Source organism: Pinus tabuliformis, chromosome 2_2 (assembly GCF_031772625.1).
Source record: "Pinus tabuliformis cultivar Carrire ecotype Pingquan chromosome 2_2, CPIR1, whole genome shotgun sequence".
Taxonomy (NCBI): Eukaryota; Viridiplantae; Streptophyta; class Pinopsida; order Pinales; family Pinaceae; genus Pinus; species Pinus tabuliformis.
The window spans coordinates 888673153-888680194 of record NC_142300.1 but is presented as its reverse complement, the minus strand read 5'-3'; the positions used below and the strand labels follow the sequence as shown (position 1 = coordinate 888680194).

At 38.7% G+C, this 7042-nt stretch overlaps 2 pseudogenes; both read right to left on the bottom strand.

Moving 5' to 3' along the window:
• Positions 1 to 723: 723 nt before the first annotated feature.
• Positions 724 to 2849, bottom strand: LOC149195874 (acetolactate synthase 2, chloroplastic-like; annotated as a pseudogene).
• A 1123-nt stretch (positions 2850 to 3972) lies between these two features.
• Positions 3973 to 6940, bottom strand: LOC149195873 (putative multidrug resistance protein; annotated as a pseudogene).
• Between the last annotated feature and the right edge of the window lie 102 nt (positions 6941 to 7042).

The window sequence follows — 7042 nt, the reverse complement described above, 5'->3', positions numbered from 1 at the left end:
ATAAGAATGGAACATGTTCCCACAAAATGGTTCACTACAGAGAAGTAGAGCATGATTTACCATGCGATGTACAAGAAGAGATGTTTTGATCCAAAGACCCACCCCCAAACTTCACCCCACAAAACCTGGTACTCTTTCTTCCTGAACATTGAATTTTTTTACTCTGGGAGTGATGTCCATTTGCAAAACTATAATTTAGAAATCGCTGTCAATGCTCAGGGTTTCAGAATAATACAGGAAAGGTCAACTCTAAAATTCTAGGAACAACGAAAAATTGACTTTCCAACATATGTCCTACAATATGGAATTCACTAATTGTTATAATTGTTAGACAATAGCTAAGTACAACAAAAGTTACATCTCTAAGGTATCTAGCAAAGACATTTAGTAAAAAGTCTTGACTTTAGGATCCCAAGTTAGTAATTCAAAAATCTTTAAAACACAAATTTCTTACATATAGGATGGCCATCTTTTCAAAGTCCATTGTCAAAGGTAGAAATAGTGAGTTACCATCAAACCTGTATGCCATATGTTATTATGCAATCCATGACACTACCACATTTATCCTCCTCGTATAGGGTATTTTCTATTCATCCTTGGATATCTTATTTGAATCTTACTTTGCAAAATGCTCTATGCAATGAAATGAATGCACATTTGCTATAACAAACAGGCAAATACAGAAAAATAAGAAGTAGAACTAGAAATACAATGCACCACAATTTATGCCATTTCCTCATGGGCCACCCAATATCAGTAGAAACAAAGATGAAAGTTTGTTGCATTCGTTCTTAGCAATCACAACATATAAACATAAAATCAAGACTTTGTGAACAATCTAAGGTGTCCAAACTTGCCCTGATTTATGTACCGTATAAGTTAGAGAAATAAAACGTGCCCTACCAATAAAATTGCAGAGGAGAGAAAATAAAGCTTTCTCCATACCTTCAAAAGGAAAATAGAGAAAATGCACTTTTAGAGCCTAGAATAATCTTATACAATGAGAAACGGCTTAGCCTCTTCTTTTTAGTATGCTCTTCTCCCGTCACCATCGGTTATAATGTCTTTAAAAGCTCCACCACTGGGTATCATAGGCAAGACATGCTCCTGGTGTGGCACAATGACATCCAATAAATATGGCCCGGGGTATCGAGCATTTGTGAAATGGCCTCCCTGACATCTGCTCTCTTTGTTACCCTAGCTGCTAGTATATTGCATGCATCTACCATCTTCAAAGGATTGAGGAAAATCTCAGATTTAGCAGATGGATCCCCGAGGTAAGTATGTGCTCCGTTTGCTTTGTAAAAGTGATCTTCCCATTGAACCACCATGCCCAAGTGCTGATTGTTCAATACCATCATCTTAACAAGCAGGTTTTCTACCCTGATGGTGGCCAATTCTTGCAAATTCATCAGAAAACTGACATCTCCATCAACAATAGTAGCCCCTGGATTGGCCACGGCAGCTCCCAGTGCTGCAGGCAAACCAAATCCCATAGCCCCCAGACCCCCTGATGTCAGCCACCGTCGAGGTCTCTCATATTGGAACCATTGGGCTGCCCACATCTGGTGTTGGCCCACTCCAATACTGATTATAGCATTACCATCAGTTAATTCACATAGCAGTTGAATGGAAAACTAGGGAGGAATGGCATCCTCAAAATCTTGGAAACTCAAAGGCCATCTTCTTTTATGTTCTCGTAAGTCCCCATTCCACTGGGAAAACTCGAGTCTATCATATCATTCTTGCAATTGTTTCAAACGCCCATCAAACTCTGCCGGTGAATGGAACTCAAAATAGATTGCAATTCTATCATCTTTTTGCCATTTTTTGGTTTAAACTTGATTGTGTACAAATAATAATGAAGATGTGGCCTCATTTTCTGTTGGTGACTCATCTTCTCAATGTGAAGAGCAACTTTCATCCACCAATGTCATTCATCAGCATTAAGCATAAGCATACAGACACTGACTCAGGCAGGGAATGGACAAATATCATAAATACAAAATTTTGATTGCAAAACAACTTTCTGCCATGGATGGCCACCGACAACACCCTGTAAGAGAATTGAAAATAAAAAGAGAAGGGTGTTCGTCACCGTCAGAAACCTTTGTTGATAAACTTAATTGTGTATGCTCAATTTCACTTGCTAGCTTCTAATCCGAAATGGAGAGCTTGAAAACATTTCATTCTGATGTGAAATTTCTGCCCTGGATGGCCACTGACAATGCCCTGTAGGAGAAGTCAGCAATTCCATAAAAAGAATTTATAAATTAACCGCTTTGCCTTAGTGGGCTACTAGCGATCCCCAAAGTACTCCGTCGACTCATCCAAGGGAGGGAATTCATTTAAATTTGGAGACTTGCTTCTCTCCACATATTAAAGAATTACCAAATCCCAAAATGCGGGATTGTTCTCCGCCCAAATCTCTTGGTCGTCAATGCAGTGTTCTGCTTTTAAACCAGAAGATGAAACGCTGGTTCAGATGACAGCAAAAATTCTTCTGTGGTGAGCTTGGCGGCAGAGTCTTGAATTTCAGGTGGCCATAAAGAATAGATGCAAGGGATTTCCAGTGGGGAAAGGGGAAAATTTAGCTTGCCTTTCGATCCTCTCAGGTAATATAAGGCAAAATCGTAGGCGCATGCAGCCTTTTCTAGTTTCTTATGATGCTCTGTTGCTCCTGCCCCAGATTCTGTTGATACCACACACACAGCCTCGCATAACCATTCAAAACCCTAACATGACCAAATCTGAAAGCGGTTGATATGATAACACATGTTGTGGAAGTCGGGCGGTTGAAATGATAATAATCCAATGGATAGTATTACTCTGATCGTCTAACAAAGTGATCTAAGAACTCACCATTGCACGCAGCAGCATAGAGAGGAGTTCTTTTTAAAGGAAATGCTTCACGACGTAATTACGTCGTTAATTACTTTGAGTAGACAATTTATCAATTCATCTCAAATTAGCACAGTGGATGGTTAGTCTACCTAATCAATTTCCAATGTGACAATTACACCAGCATCTTTGTTCATTTGTGAAATCTTATAAAAAGAAGATTAAAAACTTGAAAAAAAAAAAACGTAATATATTTTTCTGTGTAATCCCAACCTCAGTTATTTTTTAGCTTGTTCTGTAAATCACAAAAGAAAAATGTAATATATTTTTCTGTGTAATCCCAGCCTCAGTTTTTTTTAGGTTGTTCTGTAAATCACGAAAGCTACGTCTGATGTAAAATTTAATGAAATTTGTGAATCACAAACACTGCGTCGGATATTAAATCTTATAAACAACTCTCAAGACAAGCAGGGAGAAAGCTCTGCCCAACAACAAAAAAGTGAACTCGACAACCCCTCAAGCATCAACAGTTATGAGGATTCGAATACCGCACAAAATAAATCTTCATTTAACAACAAAGCAGATCTCCTAGACCAAACTTCTTCTCCGTCTATCTTCAAGTGGACGAACACAATAGATCGTGAAGCTAAGACACCAATATCCCAAGAACCGGAAGAGATGAAGGAGATGCAAGATACAGGAAGTTGGAAAACCGTAGAGAAAAAAAGAAAGCTATAGCATCAATCTCGCCAAGAAAGACAAGGAGCCAGACAATTAAAAACTAAGAAAATTATAGGTCTGATAGACCAATTTGGTCTCAGTGGACATTAACCACTATCATCATCATCATGAAAATTTAAAATACATACTTTACTGGGATGTTCATGAAAATGTAAGTTTGTCACATGTACATATTTCCACTGTAGCCCATCCTCAAGTAGAACAGAAGAAGATTTGCAATGCCATTCAATTCTAAAAACATCCATGAAACAAGGAATTTTACTTCCGATAAGATAATTTTCACATTAAAAGCAATAATAATAAGGTTTATGATTATTCTTTATAATCAGCCGAGATATTTAATTAACTTTTTTACAACAAACAACCTAATTATTAACCTTTCTACTTCTGAAAGCAGTAATAATAAAGTTTATGATTATTCTTCATAATCACTCGAGATATTTAATTAACTTTTTTACAACATACAGCCTAATTATTATCCTTTCTGCTTCTAATCATCACCATTTAGCGAAACAACTCAAATATCAATTTTGGGCTGACTGCCCCGCACTCTTTATAACTGGCCACATTTGTGATGAGGAGTATGAGGGTTATTGCAGTTTAGCTTACAGGTTGAATAATTGGTCAATGTGGTTGCTGCAGTTTAATCAAACTAAAATATGCACCTCCTTCGCCTTTTCTGATCAGAGAAGCGTGATTTCCTTGTTCAACAACCTTTCCATTCTCAATGACTGCTATACTGTCAGCATTCTGAATTGTGCTCAAACGATGAGCTACAACCACGCTGGTTCTTCCTACCATGACTCCATCCAGTGCTTCTTGAACAACTTTCTCTGAATGACTATCCAAAGCACTCGTTGCCTCGTCCAACAACAAGATGCTTGGATTCTTTATAATTTCCCTTGCTATTGCTATTCTCTGTTTCTGCCCCCTAGACAACTGAGTTCCCCTGTTGCCGGTGTAAGTCTCATATCCATCCCTCGTACCCGTGAAACATTAACAATGCATGGAATTTAACAAGAAGTCTGGCAAGTTGTTCATATAGGGCTTATTTATTTATAAGTTAAAAGAGAAAGATAACCTGCATTGAATTCAGTAAGAATATTTATAATAACCACTAATTTTTAGGTTTAAGAAACTTGTTTAATAAAACATGAAGTTTAAGATAGGATTCATAAAGTGTCCCATGGAAATTATGTTTTGTAAGTTCAGAGAAGTTTGTGAAACAACTTATACATCATGCAAAAATAAAAAATCGTGGTTGGAAAACAAATTTCCAAACAAATTTTGCAATCGCTGAAAAACGAATTGAACAGTGGTCAGGAGATTTATTTCAGTCTACTTACGAAATGAAATCGTGGGCATTGGCAGCCTTTGCAGCCTCTACTATCTCAGTTTCTGTTGCGTTCTCTTTACCGTAAGCAATGTTCTCTCTGATGCTGCCTGCAAATAGAGTTGGCTCCTACCCTACAAGGGCTATGTGCTGTCTCAGAGACCTCAAATTAAAGCTCCTGATGTCTTGCCCATCAATTAGTAAAACCCCTTTCAGGGGATCGTAGAATCTCTCTATCAGTCCAATGATGGTTGACTTTCCACATCCGCTCTTTCCCACTAATGCTATGCTGCTCTCTGCATCGATCCTGAGACAGAAATCTCTCAAGATCATGGCGTTTGGGCGAGCTGGATAAACAAAATCGACATCCCTGACCTCTACAGTGCCTTGGATTTTATCAGGCTTAGTTTTTTCAGGGTCATCTGGGTTTATATGAGTATCTCTGTCCAAAATTTCAAAGACAGATGTAACGGCATCAGATCCCTTCGCCAGGTCAGAAGTCATACTCCCTGCATCTGCTATCATTCGACCCATTCTTGCGAAAACAAAGTGGTTTAATAAAAAGTCATGGAAACTGATATATCCGTGAGTAATAAGCTTCCCTCCATACCAAAACTCAAGTGGCCAATAGCATATTTCGAAAAACCTAGATGTTCCCAGGGCCAATCTTGCGTACCATGACTGTCTATTGATCTCTCTGCGTGGGCCTTCCTGTGTGGAGTCAAATAACTGAATGATTCTCCCCGGAGAGCAAAAGGGTTGCTATGGTTCTATGATGGGTGACACATTCTAAGGCCACTTGGCTGCCTTGATCCTCAGCTTTAATTGACTTACGCGAAACCCTTTTGAGGAGAACTGTTCGAATGTAGAAACAAACCACCATGAGGGGCTGTACAGCGATCAACACAATAGCAAGTTGCCACACGACCACTAGTCCCAGAGACGCAGCTATAATTACTCCAGCTAGACACTCCACCAGAAGGGAAACGCGATCCCCAACCAAGGATCTTACCTGCGATTAAGAGTAATAATAATGTTAAAGCATGGACGAACACCGAAGGATAGATTAATTATGTTAAAACCATTTCCAAAGAGAGTGAAAAAAAGTTTTGGTAGTTCATTACAGCCATTTTTGGATCGGGTCAATGAGTAAGCGCATAACTTGTCTTAAAAAAACACAATAAAAATTTGAGACTTGACTTTTTGTTATATTTAATTTGATAACCATAATTATTAAATTTTAATAAAAATAAAACAAAATATGTATAAGGTTCAAAAAAAACCTATTGAAAAAGAAACCAAAATCTGAACCATTTATCCTTATTCACAATTTATGTAAAACCAGCATTATCAAAGTAATGGGATAGTATACTTACCACACTAGCTTCCTAAGCCAGCCTAGAGCAAACCGCTCCACTGGAATTTTGGTCGAGATCGAACCAGCCCACTTCGAATGTTAGAATTTTTGAAAACATTCCTTGACGCACCCTACTCGTTAGAAACTCGCCCGTCACAGCCAAATTATAATGTTGAACCAAATTCAGAGAGAAAGCCAGCAGTGCCAGTGTTACAAAAACAATGCAAGAGATCCTGACACTAGATCTAATCTCCTCCGGATTTTTGAAGAACAGCGCAGAAGTCATGCATGCCATAGTGAAAGAAAACACTCTGAATTGCGACATATCCAAGGGCGCCTCCACAGCTCAAGAGAGAGTGCTTCCATTCTGGAGCATTCAGTGCAAGCAACCTACGGAAGGAAGGAGATCTCCCAGATTTGGTCTCTGCATTAACTTCTTGTTCTTCTCGTTCCAAGCCAGATATTGAACCCTCAAAGCGATTTGAAGCACAATATAGTTTGTCATCTGAGCTTTGCCTTTGGCTAGATATTTCAAATACTGTGTTAAGATCAATGGTTTGCTGTACTTGGGTTTTCTCCTGTATTTGCACCAAAGCTGCATATACTCCATCTGGTTTCAAAATCAGTTCTTCATGTACTCCGAATTCAATGACTTGACCATTTTCCATCACTGCAATTTTATCAGCGCCTTCAATTGTGGAGAGACGATGGGCCACAATCAGCGTTGTGCGTCCTATAGAAGCTTTACCAAGGGCTTCTTGGACGATTTT